This window comes from Scyliorhinus torazame, chromosome 1 (assembly GCF_047496885.1).
Source record: "Scyliorhinus torazame isolate Kashiwa2021f chromosome 1, sScyTor2.1, whole genome shotgun sequence".
Taxonomy (NCBI): domain Eukaryota; kingdom Metazoa; phylum Chordata; class Chondrichthyes; order Carcharhiniformes; family Scyliorhinidae; genus Scyliorhinus; species Scyliorhinus torazame.
In genome coordinates, this window is record NC_092707.1 from 198,066,723 (window position 1) to 198,087,093 (window position 20,371).

At 45.2% G+C, this 20,371-nt stretch overlaps 1 long non-coding RNA gene across 1 annotated transcript in view; it reads left to right on the plus strand.

Moving 5' to 3' along the window:
• LOC140418348 (uncharacterized) overlaps positions 1–19,602 on the plus strand; it is a 132,767-nt gene extending 113,165 nt beyond the window's left edge. The window contains exons 2-3 of the long non-coding RNA XR_011944957.1: positions 18,508–18,631; positions 19,250–19,602. This is a non-coding gene — a long non-coding RNA (uncharacterized lncRNA). The remainder of the gene's footprint in view (positions 1–18,507; positions 18,632–19,249) is intronic.
• The last annotated feature ends 769 nt before the right edge of the window (positions 19,603–20,371 follow it).

Below are 20,371 nucleotides of genomic sequence, written 5' to 3' on the forward strand. Positions count from 1 at the left end.
GGCCCACCATTGGCTGGGGACAGGAGCTTCCAGTCCTGCCTGCCACTATCAATGGGCTTCCTGTTGTTTGCATCCTCCAGCACTGGAGAACCCGCAGCGCCATCACTGAGACCAGAAGGGCCCACAGGCAAGAACGGATGGAAAATCCTACTCATTGTCTTTGGTCCACGCTGCCAACTCTTTTTTCCTGCCCGCCATTCCCCCCCCCCCCCCCCCCCCCGCCCCATTTCCAGTCTGTCCCCTGGCTGAAACTGGACCAGACTGTTGACCACTTTGGTGCATTTATTGACTCCATGATGAGCTTCTGTCTGCATGGTCACACCAACACCAAGTCTGCTGATTTCGGCCCTCTGCAGCATTGGCTGACTCTGACCCAGCCTTTGCTCATCTGCTCCTGAAACCGGCATCTGTGCCTTTGTTACCTCGAGGCTTTACCTGGAAGTGCTAAACTTTGGCAGGGCCTCTGTTTGGGAAAGGGAATCTACGAGGGAGATGCTCTGCCCACCCTTTCCTGTCTGAGGCCTGAGAATGCTTACCTGCCTGAATGTCTGCCAATTCCATTAGGCTACCTGACCTCTTTCCACTGGCCTCAAAGTTAAAGCAAAGTGGAAAGCAGCTCTTAAGTGATGGGAAGGATAGCTGGAGAATATTAAAGTGACCCTGCTTTCAAACCCACAGGTGAGGCCCACAAATAGACATAGCCATGAGGACAACTAAATAATTTTTAAAAATAATCGTTTAATCTAACCCAGAATCTTAAAAAATGTGCAACACTTACCTGAGATTGGTTGACAGTGACTCACCTGTTGGCAACTAATGCCCAAGGTTAATGATGTACACATTCTAACAATGGTGTGACATTGTACAAATGCATTCAATCTTCAGCTGTGGAGCGAGCTGACAAAACAATTGTCTCTGCAAGCTGGAGCTAAAAAACAATCACTGGGTGGAATTGCCCCGTGGCAAGATTGGTGGCGGCGGAAGAGGGGAGGGAGCATTTAATGGGGCAGGATGGTGGCAAACCATGTCACATTGGCAGCTCTGATTAAATATATGACGGAAAGGTATGTGGACTTCCTTGCTGCCCCACTGCCAATTTTGGCACCTGTGTACGAAAATATTGCCCACTTCAGAGCCTCAATCCACCACTGCTGGTATTAACCCAGCGGCAGGCAGGAGACTCACCATATGGGGAGCATGACCTGGACGATTTGTTTGCATGCTTCCAGAGTTTTCCTTCATTCTAAGGAACTCAGTGCCTGATCGAGGGATTTGGCATTGGGAAGTTGGGCATGGTAGGCGGGGGTGGGGGCAGGGTCAGGGGAGGGGTGCTGCTGAGAGCCACCCCGCTGCCCTTCCTGCTGATCTGCCTCAATCCCCCATCCCCTGCGGCACCCACCCCACCATCCCCTTCCCACCATTACTCACCCATGCTTGGGTCCCTCCTCGATCTGAGGGCTCAGGTGGGGTGCAAGGCTGGCAGCAGCCACCTCATTCCACTCCATCACCTCTGGTGCCACTGCTGAGCACAGAAGATCCGAGGGATGGCTCCCTTTTCATGGAATGAAAGCACACCCCCGCCCGGGTAAATGCCTGATTGGCACATGATGCTGCGGACCTTTTCAAAAGGGGACTTCGCTGGGGTCTCATCAGTTCTCCAGCCAATAGCTGAGAGTCCCTTCACCTCCACAAAATTCTGCCCATTGAATCGGGTGACAAGAGTCACCAGTTTTGATGGATGATTTTAGACAGTGACTATGGCAGGTTATCCGACCGCGGGAGTTACTAGGTTGAGCCTCGCCTATCTTCACTCAATGTATGAAAATAACAGGCAGGAAAAGACCACTTGGCCCCTGAGCTTGCCCCTCGTGACATCATCCCACACCTGCTTCCAACCCCCTATTCCCCACCCCCTCAGATACCCAGCAACCATCCACACACAGTGTCTTGTGAGAGGAATTAATAACTCTGGCTGACTTTTCCCTTCTGTAGCTTCTCTACATTCCATCAGAGACTCAAAACTTTACCCGTGCTGAGATCAGCTCTCACTGTTCCCAGGGAATTAAGACTTGCCTGCATGGATCAGTGCTACATCACGAGGCACACAGATGTGCTGAGCCACCAGGCAGCATACGCCAGGTTCTTTGATGGGTCTTAAACTCCTGAAAGAACAACTGCTAAACACCTGTTCTGTTCTTCATCAGTGCCAAAGGAGTTGATAAAGCAAAACGTCCAGTGGGAGAAATATTTGTAACCAATAATCGCATTTGCATTCTTTGGAATGAATTGTTCATTTAATTGCTCTCTGGTTTCTGGCTTAATTAAGGATTTCTGGCTTCCCATGTGAAGGAAGCATCGTCAAACGTCAGAACTCAACATTTCGGAACTAATTTGACAAGACAGCAATCAATCTAGTGAGACATTTAAGTGGGAACAAACACCTCACAGCAGACAGGTAACTCCAGTCAACATAGGCTGTGGCACAGGCCGAGCAAGTGTGGGTGAGATCATCGGTGAAAGTAATTTGAAGGTGTTAGCAAATCCAATGTGTGAATCGGCCTCAGCGAATACAAGCACTGACCCACATTGTTAACAGCTATCTGTCCCATAAATCTGGGCTTGTCAAACTGCGGGTTGTGACCCGCAGGTGGGTCACGGGCGGATGTAGGGAGCATCGTGGAATAATCAGTCACGCCGTTCCCAATTGCAGGAGAACCGCCCAACAACGGCGACCGTCTTTTAAATTGAGGATGCTGGCTGCGAACAGCTTTCAAACGGAAGAATGCAGTCTTCCACCCAGAAGTGAGAGCAGGTCATGGGCCCGCATGTACACTGACATGACGTGTCCTGTTGGTCCGTACTTTTGACACAATATCACGGAGGAGAGATTCCTCCAGTTTCTAGCTGCAAGCAAAGCAACAGGACCGTGAATAACTGAAGATGAATCATTTTGTTATAAGGAAGAGAGGGCCAGAGACACAAGCAGGCCAGGATCTCACAACTGAATCTGCTGGAGAGAGCTGCACAGGAGAGTCCGTAGCAGGACAAAGCAATGCTGGTGTTAGCTCTGTACAGAGTTCTAGTGCTTCTAGTGAATACCCAACAAAGGAAAAACTGAAATTCGGAACAAAGCAGTATAAAAATGATTTCTTGAGGTATGGCTTTGTTAATTGTGCAAATGCAAATCAGGATGCAAAGCCCATGGGCTGGATTCTCTGGTCGCCTGCGCTGAAATCGTGTTTGGTGATGGGGCGGAGAATCCACATTCCTGACAAAATCGGGGACGACGCCCCTTTCGCGATACTCCGCCCCTTCCAAAGCGGCGTACTCACAGAAAACGTCATGCCACGTATCCATGGCCTCATGCCATTGCCTGAGGCCCACCCCCAGATGCTCCGCCCCTGATCGGCCGAGTTCCCGATGGCGTGGGTCGCGTGTGGTCTCACCCATCGGGAACTCGGCATGGAGGCAGCGGACTCAGTCCAGCACCGCCACAGTCGGGGGAGGGCCAATCCGCGGGTAGGGGGGGACATTATTCGGGGCTGGGGCACTGTGGTGGGGTGGTCTGTGGCGCGAGAGCCGGCCAAAGGGGGGCACTATTTCGCCGGCCGGTTTCGCGGGCGGCATCCGCCATGAAGCACGGCGTGGTCGCCGCCGTGCGCATGCACGGCCACGGACCGGCAATTCTCCAGGCTGTATCAGCAGCTAGAGCCGGGTGCTCTACGCTGCCTTCCTGCTAGCCCCCAGCAAAATGGGGAATCGGCGGCCATTTGTGCCAGTTTTCCTGGCGTAAAATACCACCGTTCCCACGCCGGCGTGTGGACATAGTCTCCAAATCAGAGAATCCAGTCCCATGTGTATTATATGCAGGGAAGTACTAGTAAATGAAAGTTTAAAATTCTCAAGACTTCAAAGGCATTTGAAGACTAAGCATGGCGATTTTCAGGACAAACCTCTTGATTTTTTTTCAAAGGTGCAGCTGAAGACCACAGCATGAATGTCAAATTGAATGACAAAGCAAGTGAGATTGTAAGGACCAGGCAGGCTCACCTGTTGCATTAAAGGTAAACCAAAGTGGTGTGTCGCGAAGGTTGGCCAGCGTGCGTTGCGAAGGTCAGCTGGCATGGGTTCTGAAGGTCGGCTGGTTGGTAAAAGTGGTTCCAAGGAAATAAAGTTTGAAAAACACTGCCCTAAATCACACCATTAAATGAAGAAATTGGTGAAACAAATTCCCAAATGAGGTCACTAGCACTGATAAGGAGAAATGAAAATGTGCCTGAGGAGATAAGGCTCCAGGATATGCTACAAATGGTATGTTGGAATTTCATAGCGAGATGAAAAATGTTGGAAAGGAGAACATTCTACCACAGCAATGTCCTTCAACTCTTGGGTTGCATGAGTCAGGGCCTTGTCTCACTCAGACAAAGCAAATTCCAGGTTAACACTTCAGTACTGCGGGAATGCCACCTTTCAGATAAAGTGTTAAACCAAAGTGCTGTCTCCTCTCACAGAAGGCCGTAGAAGGTCCAATAGCAACCTTCTGAAGTGCAGCAGGAATATTCTCCCTGATGTCCCAACCAGAATTTATCCCCCAACCATGATCACAAAAAACATAGGCCAGGATTTTGCATTAATCGGCAGTGGGATGGGACCAGAAGCAAGTGGAGCTGATGCTCCCCAGCTGTTCCCCATTCTCCCCCTGTTAGGGTGGTCAACTATTTAGCAGTTGGAAGTGGATCTGACCGGGTGGCCGCGACGTCAGCTAACACCAGTAGATGTGCCGGCACCATCTTTATAGTCTGCCAGTGCCGATATGCCGCTGAAGGCCTCCTTCAGATTTGCTTCAGCCTCTCTCTCAAAACCTTCAGTCAGCACTGCCATGGGGAGAAAGCCAAGGGGTCAGTGAGTGACTGAATAGTTAAGGCCAGTGGGAAGAGTACTTGGCAGCATGGCAAAAGGAGGCTCCTCGGTGGCTCAATGGTTCAGTAATGACTACATAGAAACACATAGGAGGTTCTCTACTTTATTGACCTGATGAGGAGACCACACTGCCCAACCAAGTAAGCCTGGAGAGAGCAGAGGAGGTCAGAAACTATGGGGTCATCTAGAGAACAAGGATACAATGCCACAAGCAGGTCAATGATCTTCCCTGCTCCGAATATGTGACTATCCCATGCCACAGTTCTTTTAGGGGATACAAGTGAATACGTGCAGGTGCTGGGAAGGAGAGCCCATTATGCCAGTGAGAAATGAAAATCACTTATTGTGACAAGTAGGCTTCAAATTAAGTTACTGTGAAAAGCCCCAAGTCGCCACATTCCGGCGCCTGTTCGGGGAGGCTGATATGGGAATTGAACCCGCGCTGCTGGCCTGCCTTGGTCTGCTTTAAAAGCCAGTTATTCAGCCCACTGTGCTAAATCAGCCCCTGTGCAAAGTGGCAAAGGTGTGAGATTGCAACTTCTTCTGCCAAAGGACTGGATGGGGCTTGGTCAAGAGCCTGGCAGTGACAAACCTTGCAAGGTTTGCTTCAGATTGATCCAATGTCACACACATGCCAATGGCCCCAAAGTCAGCAGCTAGTGTCATGTGAGAGTACCTTTAAGAAATGGGTGTTTCAGAAATGTACCTTTAAGAAATGGGTGTTTATCAGTGATGTCAGAGTGTGGGTGGAGCTGGGCTGCCTGTCAGCTTTTTACTTTCATTTTAGGCTGTTTGCTGCAGGGTGTGTTTTAGTTTTGTTTTCAGTGTTGGAGCTGAAGCCAGACAAAGCAGGTGTACTGCTGTTCTCTCTGCCATGAAAAGACCATCTCTTGATCATTTGATGAATTCAGAATTATAAATGTTCTCAGTAGTGAATGTAAACCTGGTGTGCTTCTGTTAAAAGGTGTTTCTTTTGTCTTCTGGATGTTGTTTGGGAAGTTATTAAGGATTACTTAGTGTTGTATTATTTGGGGGTTGTATTTAAATTGATGGTTGCTAAGATGTTCACTATGTTTTAAAAAGGTTAATTTCAGTTCACAGAATAAACATTGTTTTGCTTTAAAAAAAATACTTTTCCATTTCTGCTGTACCACACCTGAGAGTGGGTGGTGTGCTCCCCATGCCACAATCTATTAAAAGTTGTGGGTCAGGTGAACGCCATGATACACTTTGGGGTTCTCTAAACCCTGGCCCATGACAGATTGGGGGCTTGAGGGGGATAAAAGTCTATCTATTGGATTGGCTTTGTGAACTTAAAGACAGAGGGGTGAGCATATTGTGGTTGCTTTTCAGGTTTGGTACTCTAGTTTAAGTTGGGAGTGTGTTGTGGACAATGGCTCTTTCAGAGGCTCTGAAGTTTTTGGGGGTGGTGGCGGTCATAGCAGTACCTTATGGACAGAGACTAAAAGCAGACTGTTAGATTTGGCAAAAACATTGCAGTTAACATTGCCGGACAAAATGCGAAAAGATGAGGTAATTATGGCGGTGGCTAAGCACTTGAAGTTGCCTGAGATACAGTTTGTCTCATTGGAAATGGCAAAAATACAGTTACAAATGAAACAAATGGAACATGAGAAAGAATTAAAGCAGCTTGAATCGGAAAAAGAGGAAAAAGAAAGTGAGAGAGCAGCAAAATAAAGAGAAAGAGATAAAGAGGAAAAAGAAAGAGAGAGGAAGGAAAAAGAAAAGGAGAGAGAAGAAAGAAGAAAAGAAAGAATAGCCCTAGCAGAACAAAAAGAAAGAGAAAGGGAGATACAGATCAGGGAAAAAGATAAAGACAGAGAGTTTGAACTTCAGAAAATGGCCATGAAACATGACAGTCAGTTAAAATTGGCAGACGTGAAGGAAAACGTACAGTTGGAAGATAGTGATGAGGAGAGTGAGAAAGAGTGTCAAAGTCGAAGGCTCGGTGGGATCTATTTAAATATGTCCACGCATTGCCAAGGTTTGACGAGAAGGAGGTGGAAGCCTTTATCATTTCATTTGAGAAGGTAGCTAAACAAATGAAATGGCCACAGGACATGTGGGTATTATTGATTCAAACAAAGCTGATAGGTAGGGCTAGTGAAGTGTTTGCATCACTACCGTAGGATGTATCTGGGACGTATGAGGAGGTGAAAAAATCCATCTTAGGTGCATATGAACTGGTGCCTGAAGTCTACAGACAAAGGTTTAGAAATTTAAGGAAAGAATTTGGTCAAACATACATGGAGTTTGAAAGGATCAAAGGCAGAGTAATTTTGATAGGTGGATAAGGGCATTGAAAATAGACCAAACGTTTGGAGCTCTCAGAGAAATTATACTTTTGGAGGAGTTTAAAAATTCAATTCCTGATGTAGTGAGAACTCATGTGGAAGAGCAGAGGGGTAAAACTGCGAGGTTAGCAGCCAAAATGGCAGATGATTATGAATTAGTTCATAAATCAAAGCTTGGACCAGTTTCAGCCTGTGAGGGATAGAAACTGGGGACATGAGAAAGACTCAAGTGGTAAAGGTAAAGGTGATCTGATGAGAGAAAATGAGAGTGTACCTCAGACTAAAAAAGAAATCCATGACGGTGGAAAAGAAATGAAAAATGTCAAATGTTTTCACTGTAATAAACTGGGCCATGTAAAGTGACAGTGTTGGTGGTTGAAGAAAAGCACTGGGAAGGCTGATGTGGTAAAACAGGATAAGACAGTGGGGTTTGTTAAAGTGGTAAAGGAAAGCCCAAGTGAAGCGAAGGAGGTGAAAAAGATTGTACAGCCTGTTCAAGAGGTGATTGATAAGAAGGTGCCAGATCTCTTTAAAGAATTTACTTGTGTGGGTAAAGTTTACTCATGTGTATCAGGAGGAGCAGGTAAAGAAGTCACGACTTTAAGAGATACGGAAGCTAGTCAATCTTTAATGGGAAGAGATGAGGAGTTATGTAGTCTGGGAAGAATATTGCCAGGAAAGGTGGTAATATGTGGAATACAGGGTGAGAGGAGTAGTGTTCCATTATATAAGGTACGGTTGGAAAGTCCAGTGAAGAGTGGTGAAGTGGTAGTAGGAGTAATAGAGAAACTATCTTGTCGAGGAATACAGTTTATCTTGGGTAATGATATAGCTGGATCACAGGTGGGAGTTATGCCTACTGTGGTTGATAAGCCAGTGGAAAATCACACAATTAAAGTGTTGAAGGATGTATATCTAGGGATTTTTCCGGATTGTGTAGTAACTAGGTCGCAAAGTCACAGGTTAAGACAAGAGGAGAAATGAAAGAGTGAAGATGAAGTTGAACTGCAATTCAGAAACGATTTTTGATCAGATGGTTGGAAAAGAACAGGTAGAGGATCGGGCGGATATTTTTAGTTCAGGAAAATTGGCGGTGTTACAACAGAAAGATGTAGAAATAAAAAGGATGTATCAGAAAGCATACACGGAAGAGGAATCTGAGTGTATACCAGAGTGTTATTACCGTAAAAGTGATGTCTTGATGAGAAAATGGAGATCTTTACATTTGCAGGCGGAGGAAAAGTGAGCAGAAGTTCATCAAGTAGTATTGCTGGTAGGGTATAGAAAGGAGGTGTTGCAAGTTGCACATGAATTGACCTCCAGTTGGTGGTCATTTTGAAATAAGGAAAACTCAAGATAAAATACAAAATCATTTTTATTGGCCTGGACTACTTAAAGATGTAGTTACATTTTGTCAATCATGTCCCACATGTCAAGTGATAGGGAAAACTCAAGCAGTGGTAAAACCAGCGCCATTAATACCCATTCCAGCATTTGAGGAACCTTTTACAAGGGTCCTAATTGATTGCGTAGGACCGCTTCCTAAAACAAAAAGTGGGAATCAATATCTTTTGACTATAATGGATGTGTCTACTCGGTTTCCAGAGGCCATTCCAGTACGTAATATTTCAGCTTAAAAGATTGTGGAGGAGTTACTTAAATTCTTTACTAGATATGGACTACCCACAGAAATTCAATCGGATCAAGGATCAAGTTTTACCTCAAAGTTATTCAAAACGTTATGGATAGTTTAGGAATAAAACAATTTAAATCAACTGCGTATCATCCAGAATCGCAGGGAGCGTTAGAAAGGTGACATCAGACATTAAAGACAATGTTGAGGCCTTATTGTCAAGATTATCCAGAGGATTGGGATAAAGGAATTCAATTCGTATTGTTTGCAATTAGGGATGCACCTAATGAGTCAACCAAATTTAGTCCTTTTGAACTAATTTTTGGTCATGAGGTAAGAGGACTTAAATTGATTAAGGGAAAATTGGTGAGTGAGAAATCAAAACTTATATTATTGGATTACGTGTCAAATTTTAGGGAGCGATTAAATAGAGCAAGTGATTTGGCTAGACAACATTTAAAGGTTGCACGAAATATGATGAAACGGGTCGCGGACAAGAAGTCTAAAGTTCGTAGTTTTGCCTGTGGAGATAAAGTTTTAGTATTGTTACCAGTGGTAGGTGGAACTTTAAAAGCTAGGTTTTGTGGACCTTATCAGATTGAAAGGCAATTAAGGTGAATTATGTGAATTATGTGAGGTGAATTATGTGGTAACAACGCCGGATAGAAGGAGAACTCAACGAGTGTGTCATGTGAATATGCTTAAAAGGTACTTTGAAAGCGAAGGAGAGAAAAAAAGGAGGTTTTAATGATTCTAACTCAAAGTGCCGAACCATATCCAGATGACTTGGAACTTGACATACCTCAAATTAAATTGGAAAACGAGGATGTTCTTAAAAATTGGGATAACTTGTTGAGTTACCTTCCAGTGGAAAAGCGAACTGACCTGAAAGAGTTATTGATATCACGTGGGCAAGTTTGTGGAGATAAATTGGGAAGTACTAAAATGGCTATACATGATGTAGATGTGAGAAATGCTGTTCCAATCAAACAACATCCATATAGACTTAACCCTTTAAAATTAGCACAGGTTTACATAGAGATTGAGAGTATGATTAAAAATGGCATAATTGAAGTGGGTTGCAGCCAATGGAGCTCATCCATAGTGATGGTACCTAAACCAGACAGTACCCAATGGTTGTGTGTGGATGACAGAAAGGTTAATGCAGTTACAAGAACGCACTCTTATCCTATCCCACGTTTGGAGGATTGCATTGAGAAAGTGGGACAATCAGCTTTTATTTCCAAACTGGATTTACATAAAGGTTACTGGCAGGTACCTTTATCCGAAAGGGAGAAGGAGATTTCAGCTTTTGTGACTCCAGATGGTATATACCAATTCAAAGTTATGCCATTTGGCATGAAAAACGCCCCAGCCACATTTCAACGGTTAACTAACAAAGTTGTTTCAGGATTACCCAATTGTGCGGTATACATCGACCATCTGGTAATTTTCAGCCAGACATGGAAAGAACATTTAAAACATCTGATGGAGTTATTCAATCGACGTCAGGAGACGGTCATAAACCGAGCCAAAAGTGAATTTGGAAAAGCGCAAGTCACTTTCCTTGGCCATACAAATGGACAGGGTTGAATGGTCACACGGGATGTGAAGGCAATAGTTATTGAGGAGTTTCCAGTACCCTCAGGACGACGCGAAATAATGCGATTTCTTGGCATGAGTGGATTTGATCGAACATTTGTGCAAAGTTTTGTAGCGTGATTGCTCCACTGATGGACTTGCTGAAGAAACGTCAAAAATTTCAATGGATAGCGGAGTTTCAACAGGCATTTGACTGCCTGAAAGCTGTGATAACCAATGCTCATGTGTTGGAGAATTACAAGCGACTCTGTGATCAGATTGAACTAAAGTATCTGACTTTAAAGAGAAATGTGGAGGCATAGAGGAATGGATGGATTGTGCAGAGACCTTCTTGTTCAAAGAGACTGTCAATCGAGAAGGATTTCAGTTAGAGGAAGACAAACAAAATAAAAATGGACTATATTATTACACCTGTTTGCAGGTGTTGTTTTTTGAAATGACAAAGTATATTTACTGTGTGCATTTCGTAAAGGATAGTGAAAAGGTGAAAAATGAAACCAGCTTGAAGTTGATGGTTTGTTTTCTTTTTTGGGGGGAGGTGTCATTTAAGAAATGGGTGTTTAAGAAATGTACCTTTAAGAAATGGGTGTTTATCAGTGATGTCAGAGTGTGGGTGGAGCTGGGCTGTCTGTCAGCTTTTTACTTTTGTTTTAGGCCGTTTGCTGCAGATTGTGTTTTAGTTTTGTTTTCAGTGTTGGAGCTGATGCCAGACAAAGCATGTGTACTGCTGTTCCCTCTGCCATGAAAAGGCTATCTCTTGATCATTTGGTGAATTCAGAATTATAAATGTTCTCAGTCGTGAATGTAAACCTAATGTGCTTCTGTTAAAAGGTGTTTATTTTGTCTTCTGGATGTTGTTTGGGAAGTTATTAAGGATTACTTAGTGTTGTATTCTTTGGGGGTTGTATTTGAATTGATGGTTGCTAAGATGTTTACTGTATGTTTTAAAAAGGTTAACTTGAGTTCATAAGAATAAACATTGTTTTGTTTTTTAAAAATACTTTTCCATTTCTACTGTACCACACCTGCAGAGTGGACCGTGTGCTCCCCATACCACAATCTATTTAAAGTTGTGGGTCAGGTGAACTCCATGTTACACTTTGGGATTCTTTAAACCCTGGCCCATGACACTAGACTGCCAACCACTGAGACACTGCCCATGTGGGGCAACTGACATTCCTCTCCTTTCTTCTCAAAGGCGGGGGCTCACAATGTTGATCTCCAAATTTCTTTCTCTGTCAGTCTGGCCTCAATAAAAGTTGAGACGGATTCGCACGTAAACAGAAGTTATTTATTTAGCTTGCAAGCTTGAATCATCTTACAGAAATGTAACAGGACATCCAGCCTCTTACACTCCAGAAAACGACTGAACTAACAGACAAAGGGATCTCTGCAAAATCAGTTCAAATGGTATCAAGTTTCACATACTCGACGGACATAGGTCAGCCTATGTCCCTCCTGACCTGTTTAATCTATTCTGATTGGCTCACTTCCAATCCCTTTCTCTGGCCCCTATCAATGAAGCATCACCCTCATAGACACACCTCTTCCTGCTTTTTCCATGCGGTCTCAAATTCCTTTGTCCCTAACTGCAAAAATCAAAGTGGCTTATTTCTACATTACATTAACTAGTATCTCTAAAGTAACTATTTTATATCACATTCGTCATTCCCTCCTTTTATCATTCCATGATAACCGAACTATCCAATCTATAGCTACGGTTCCTCATCTAAAAAGATCCGTCGCTGCATTTCCAATTCCTGTCTTAGCCCCCCTTCATCTGCCTCACCCTCATGGATTTTAACAGTTAAATTTTTTTCTCGGTGATTGGGGCGGTGATCTGATCTAGTGCACCCCGCATTCTACCCATCACACATTTAAGGATGGCCAGGCCCACAAAGATGCAGCCGATAGCTACCACTAGATACATGGCCATATTTATCAACCAGTCCTTCCATCCTCCAGATCCCCAGTTACCCCAAGAGTCAGGATCCTGCATCCCGTCCAAGTGATCCCGTATGCGATCCATAAATTTAGTAATGTTAGCGGTCAAGTCCTGAACACCCATGATCCACTTGCCCTGTACTATGGCGCATACCCCACCCTCACGGGCCAGAAGATAGTCAAGAGCATACCGGTTCTGCATTGCAAACAACCGTAGCTGAGACAACTCCTTGGTTATTGCCCCGAGGGCTCCCAAGGTTTCATTTCCCAAGATGGTAAGGCCGCAAATAAAATAATTCCGATCACTAACAGCCAAGGAACCCCCCACACCTCCCAGTGTCAATACGCTCAGAATGCCCCACCCGGCTGAGTGGCCCCGGTTGGGTGCAAGAACCTGAGGTTTTTTCCAGTTCTCGCAAAATTCAGCAGAGACTGCCCGGCGTGCTAACTGATCCTTGTTCCGTGTGGAGACTAGCATCACAATCAGCATATCGGTTGCGTAAGGACCTCCCAGTAGCCCAGTTTATCCAATTTTGAAATGCCCATTCGGGCCGCCCAGCAATGCAGAAAGCCCTATTCCCAACAGTGATATGAGAGACATTCGCCCAGCCACAAAGGAGCTGGAGGCCAGCGTTCAATGGAACGCAAGTGATGTTGTAACAAACGCATTGGCCAGACGCCTGGGTGATATGGCACCTCCTGTCCGTACAGGTGGGAAACAGACATGTTATATTTGTGTCCACCTCTACCAGCAAACAGCCGTACCCTTCACTGCTGAAGCAATTCTCGTACGACCGGGAATCCCTATTGGGAGTGAAGTGGCTAGGTATGTACGCCCTCCACCGTCGCAGCCTATCGTACTGTGAATGGGGATTACCCCGAGGAAGGGGAAGGCAAATAGCCGGTGGTGCTGAATCCGGATCGTAAGGAAGAGTGACGTGCTCGGGCAATGGCTCGGAACGCTGACAATGAACCACCGTTTGGGGAGTGCCCCAAAGCGGTGAAACAGAAAATAACCTAGACACCGCTGCGGGGTTTGGGTAGCAGACAACCCGTCCCTGGCCATACAGACGGTGGTAAATCTGGTAGAAGAGATTCATACTACCCGGGTTTTCCTCAGTTTGGCCTTTAATTAACTTAAGTGCATCTCCCGGTAACCTACGTTCTAGCTGTACTTCCCTTCTCACACGCCCCGTCCTCTCTCTAGTCCCTTTCTCTTTCTCATGGTCTCTTCCTACACTCTTCTGACAGCCTGATGTTACCTTTATTGTACCACTTTTAACACATCCAAAATCAAATTTACATGTATTCCAAAAACAAGGCAATGTCCATATAATGTTCCCTTCCCATCGCCGGGACCGGTGCAGCTGCTTCATGACTCCCGCATTCTCCTTAACTTTGATGACCTTCCATGAGTCGATACCATGTCCTCGTATATGGGGGCAGTGAAGAACATCACCTTTGCATAGGTGATGTATCCTTGTAGATTGGTTGGGGCTACACAGATACATAATATTCCCCTTTTCCATGTCCATCGCCAATAACACGCCAAGCGAAGTGAGGCCAAATATCAGACAGACGATGCGTAGCCACTCCATCATGCTCCACACCTGTAAAATAGCACTGGAGAAGGGAGGCAGGTTAGTATCCGACCTTTTACAGTAGTGGAGATGGACTCAATTTTTTTAGTTTTGAGGGTCTGATTGTGTCTCTCAACCACCCCGGCTGCCTGCGGTCTGTAAGCACAGTGTAACTGCTGGCGTATGCCCAACTGGGAGCAAAACTCCTTGTTAATTTGTCCAATAAAATGAGGCCCATTATCAGAACTTAACTGAGCTGGTATACCGTACCGGGGAATGATTTCCCTCATCAAGACTTTAACCACAGTAGCAGCTTTACTATAGATAGTCGGATACGCCTCGACTCATCTGCTGAACACATCCACAATGACAAAAACATATTTGTAACATTGACACCTTTCCAACTCAATGTAATCCATTTGGAGCGTCTCAAAGGGACCACTGGGCAACGGGGTTTGCCCCTTCCCACAAGGGATACCTTTTCCGGTGTTATATTGCTGACAAATCAAACACCGATTACTGATACTTTGGGCCAACCCCTGCATTTTAGGGTGCCACCAAGTGTCCAGCAACAAATCACTAGTCCCTCGAGCCCCACAATGAGTTGCAAAGTGTACACATTCGATGACCCATAAAGCCAGTACATCAGACATACAAGTCTGATGTGCAGGCGTGGTCCATAAAGAGGAAACAGAATCATATGTACAACCTAACCGTTTCCACATTTGCTTATCACTCTCAGGAGCGTCCTCCTGTAACCTTATGACGTCTGGCATTGGCTTGTCAGAAGCAGACACATTCATAGTAGATCGTTTAGTCTGACTTAACATTTTAGGCACCATCACTTGCTGAATTTGTGCGGCTGTGCGCGCTGCACAATCTGCTCGTTCATTACCAACGTCAACTGGGGTTGTACCATTCGTGTGGGCAGCGCATTTAATAACGGAAATCTGCGCTGGCAGAAGGAGGGCCTGCAGTAGGTCATTAACTAAACCCCGGTGGGATATTTGACCACACATAATCATGTCAGGTTGTTCTGACGAAATGTCACTCAAATCGCCCCTTATTGTGGTAGTTTCCTGAATCAAGGCTAAACAGTCGTGGCCAGGTGCGTCTTCATGGACAGGGGGACCACTAAGAAAACAGGCTGGATTGATAGTGGTACAGTATTTAAATGTCAGACGTGGATTGTTCAAAAGGTATATCTCATACCTATTCTGACGAGCTGCGGTAAGATGCTGACCATTCTCCCCATATCCCTGGCATGGTACTGGTCATGGACCTGACGTGTAATATGAGGGCTTACCGAAGCTGACTGTGGCCATAAATGTGGTGATATTGTAACAAAATCGGCTGTACCTTCTTTTCCCGTGACTGTGGCTGTAACCTTGACTGGCCATTCGGTCTCAAGTAATGGCCGGTATTTGTCCTCCAACTCCCTGTTTCGTCCAGTTCTGTCATAGGCCAGGGTAACGTGATGCAGTGATAGTGGCTGTTCAATGTCTAACGTCCACCACTGGGGGGTGATAGAAATATAGCACTGTTGTCTCATCCTCCTCTTCGCTGATCCACCCACCCAAAGTCACTATATTGGAGCTCCTGCTGGTAAACTACCATTTCTGCCGCTTGTTGGGATCGCAGATCATCCTTTTTCATTACATACTCAGTCTTAACCTTTGTAACTGAGCCTCCTTCTTGGCCTACACCCTCCTTCCAGTAAAATCTGACTGCCCTTGCCATCTGGGAAGGGTCGTTCTCTGTCCAATTCATGTTATTACATTTCACAGCAGTAACCACAGAAGGTGGTAGGCAATGCATTAACATAGCACAGTATTGAGGGGAATTCTGACCAGTTTGATACAGCAAATCGCCTGACTGCCCCCGGTAGATTTCATTAAAACGCCCCAGACATTCCTATGGCTCGTCAATCTTCCTAGGTTTTAGGTCTAAGATAACAGAAAGATTTATGGGCCTTTGAAATGTGCTATTCAACGCATTCAAGATCTGTGTCCTTCTTTTCTCTATTTGCTCTCTTTTTTTAAAACTTAAAAATGTTTGAAAATTCAAATTGAATTACTGCAACTTGCAAGCTTAGCTCTGATCTCAACTCAGAACTAAATTTACAATTTGCTTAACACAAACTTGTATAACATTTACAACTTAATTATTTCTTTATCTTAACAATTTTTTCTTTTAACAAGTTTTTTTTCTGTTACATACACATAAGTATTAGCAAAATCAACTATCATAAGTATTAGCAAAATCAATTATCATCTCCAGATTGACACTTTTTAAAATGGTGTCCATGATCTTCTTTAAGTTTCTATTAATCTCCAGATAAAATGAGATAAACCTTATTTCAAGTAAGTAAAATTTAAGATTCTGGCAATTTCAATCAATTGCTTTCGAAAATAATAACTTTTATCAAAGAGGTGGAGAAACCCACTGGTTTCCTTTAATTAATTCAAAACGTAACTTTGCTGGTGTTCACTGACTCAAAGGAAAGGTATCCGATTACACTGCAGACTGGTGCTGTTATCTCAAGGCCTGAGTGAGAAGCACTGTCTGTTTTCAACTCCGCCTGCTGCTGTTAACCCTTTGAGAGACTTCTGCTTCAACCTCACAATCTCAACTAGACCTCGGAACTTTACAGTCCAAGGAGACAATTTTAGCTTAATCAACTATATATTTAAAACACTCACACATAGAGTTGAACCATCTTCAGATTTAAAAACAGTTATACTGGACTGAACCCCCATCTATTGAAGTCCCATCAGCCCCTGAACCCATATAATAGACTGAACCTTTATTATTTAAAGTCCCATCAGCCTCTGAACCCTGATAATAGACTAAACCTTTATTATTTAAGTCACATCAGCCTCTGAACCCCGATAATAGACTGAACCTTTATTATTTAAGTCACATCAGCCTCTGAACCCTAATAATAGACTGAACCTTTATTATTTAAGTCACATCAGCCTCTGAACCCTAATAATAGACTGAACCTTTATTATTTAAAGTCCCATCAGCCCAAAACCCTAACCCAAGCCGAAACAACAATATGAAATCCCATCAATTAAAGTGCTAATCCCCAGACTGACCTGTGATTTCGTCGAGGCGGTCTTTCTGTGCCAACCGCGAGTGACCAGACTAATCAGACGATAAGAAGAGGGGAACAATCAATGCTGGTCGTTTTCCATTTCTACATTGAGGGCCCTTTGTTCCCGTCCTCCTGTTCATAATCAGTCTAATTCTGATTTCGCAGTTGGATCAGGATCGCCCAGAGAAATCCCGGGTTTCGGCACCAAATGTTGATCTCCAAATTTCTTTCTCTGTCAGTCTGGCCTCAATAAAAGTTGAGACGGATTCGCACGTAAACAGAAGTTATTTATTTAGCTTGCAAGCTTGAATCATCTTACAGAAATGTAACAGGACATCCAGCCTCTTACACTCCAGAAAACGACTGAACTAACAGACAAAGGGATCTCTGCAAAATCAGTTCAAATGGTATCAAGTTTCACATACTCGACGGACATAGGTCAGCCTATGTCCCTCCTGACCTGTTTAATCTATTTTGATTGGCTCACTTCCAATCCCTTTCTCTGGCCCCTATCAATGAAGCATCACCCTCATAGACACACCTCTTCCTGCTTTTTCCATGCGGTCTCAAATTCCTTTGTCCCTAACTGCAAAAATCAAAGTGGCTTATTTCTACATTACATTAACTAGTATCTCTAAAGTAACTATTTTATATCACATTCGTCAACAAGAGGAAGGAAAGGGCCCAGATTAGTGGTAGGATTCCACTTAATGCCATCCTAATACCAGTGAAAGAATTTTAGTCTCCTTATCTAAGGAAAGATACACCGGCGTTGGAGGCAGCCCAGAGAAGGCTCATGAAGTTGACCTCGGGTATGCAGGGAGTTTCTTATGGGGAGAGGTTGAGTAGGTTGGACCTGTCCCCATTGCAGTATAGAAGAATGAAAGCAAACCTTATTGAGACATATAGGATTCTCAGGGAGCTTGTGTCACAACACCCTGGGCTAGAGCACGGTCAATTCCAGCCCCACTTGACCCGGAATCGTAACACAAGCAAAATTCAAAGTTATTTTTAAATATCTGAGGTCTGTGGCTGAGCCCAATAAACCACAGTCACCAGGGTTGTAGCTTTAATACAAATAATCTTCCATTATGTACAGTATTATAATTAAATCGGCAAAAGAAATACAACTATCTACTATCCAGTTTCCAACACCCTCTCCCCAACCACTATCTAACTATCCACACTCTACACACACAGACAAATAACAGAGGGGAAATGATGCTTGTGAGGCAAAGAAAATATTAATAAACATACAAGGATAAAGGTGGCGGGATTGCCTGTTGGCTGATGTGAAACCAGAATCGTGATGGGGGCCAAGCACCCGCCAGAATGCCATGCTCCGGTGCCTTGGCAGCAGCGTCAATGCGTTCTACTCCACACGTACAGTAAACGCCATTCTTATATCATTAGCGAGCCAGACTCGGGACCTCCGCGATGCTCCACTTCTGCCGGGAGGAATTACCGAAGCCGAGTTTCGCTTGTGGTTTTAAAAATCGGGAAACAGGTGCCATGGATGAGGAGGAAAAGAGAGGAGGTAAGACATGCAGAGTGACGATCGTGGGCTCGCAGGACTGGCTGGTGGTTGTGGGAGGAGGGGGTGGCTTCTGCCAGGACTGGGGGACGGGGGTGGCAACGGGGGGTCCCCAGGGGATGGGCCGTGGGGTCGGGGTGACCCTCCATGGGACCGGGGCGTCTAGGCAAGGACCACCAATGCTGTGGCCTGCAAGACAGCAACCTTGCTGCGCACCCGACTGCCCGCCCATCCCGGCCCGTGATGCGCAGAGTGACGCACCCCAGCCCCCACCCTACTAACTCGCCACCCCAGAACCGGCTGTCAGCTGCTGGCGGGGCAGCGCATGGCATACATAAGGGCAATGCCCACAACAGGCCCTGTAGGAGAGCGCAGAATGGGGGCCACGGACCATACCACTCGCATGGGTAGCTCCAGCCAATGGTACCCCTGACGGCACGGACGGGTGCCAGGGCCAGATGCACCATGGTGCCAGGGGGAACAGCAGGGGGCGAGTGTGGGAATGGGTGAGGGAGAGGGACGTGCGGGGCAGGGTCTGCAGTGTAGACCGGAGCTATCGTGCAGCCCTGTGGACCTGGGGGTATGCACCATGCTAACATGTCTGATTTTCACCCACTGCAGACAACGGACTTCGGAATCCAACCAGGATTGTTGGCCTCATCTTAGTAGCCACAGCTCTTGGGGATGCGCTGAGGATGTGCGAGCTGGAACTCCTCGAGGGGGACACTGCAGCAGCGGAGCCTGCCCCAGAAGAGCAGGAGACAGCTGATGAGGACGGAGAGCTGGCTGCCCAACAGGCCAAGGAGAAGTGGAAAGAAGGCATTGCATGAGGCAATGTGTACCTGCAACACCTGTCATTAGAGGACCAGCCGGATTGGGCGTGTTGTTGAAGACTCTGGCTGAGCAGGGGGACTTTGTGAAAAATCTGCCAGATCAGCAGATTTCAGGGGTAGAAAAGTGTAAAAGATGTGCCAGGCAATCAGTATATTGGCCAGGCGTCAATAAAGATATTGACAACTACATTCAAGATTGTAGTGTCTGTCAAACACATCAACCATCCCAGTGCACAGAAACATTTGCATCGAGTGAGATTGTCACAAACCCATGGTCAAAGGTTGGGGTGGACTTGTTCTATTTCAGGGCAAATGATTATCTGAAAATCATAGATTACTATTTCAATACCCTAAAGTCATAACGTTGACAGATTTGGCTGCTAGTTCAGTCGTAAAAGCTGCAAAGTCTGTATTTGATTGACATGGAACGATAGCACATGGGAAGGAAGACACGTATCCCGTTACCAGCCATAACCATTCGAGATCTGGATAAATATCTGATACATGACAAAATTAAAGAAGAGAAATACAAATAAATATCATATTATGATAGGCATGCAAAGCAACAACCTCCATTGAAAGAAGGAGATGTCGTAAGGATACAAAATGGTGGATGGTTGGTGATGCTTGATCAATAACTCCAGAAGCGAGATTGGAGACAATTGAAGGCTTTATTACACTAGATGTTTCCCCCACTAGCGCTTGTACAGAAGGCAGCTGATGGGGAGACACGGGCTCTTATACTCCGCCTTACTGGGCGGAACCAGCAAGCAGGCTTAACCAATGAAAACGTACCTCCTACACCAATGGTCTTACAGCATTACAGGGTACCGTAATACCTCTAATACCGACTACCGCGTTCACCCCCTGTTAAAAAAAGAGTCCGGTGAGAGTGGTGGCCTCGCATTAC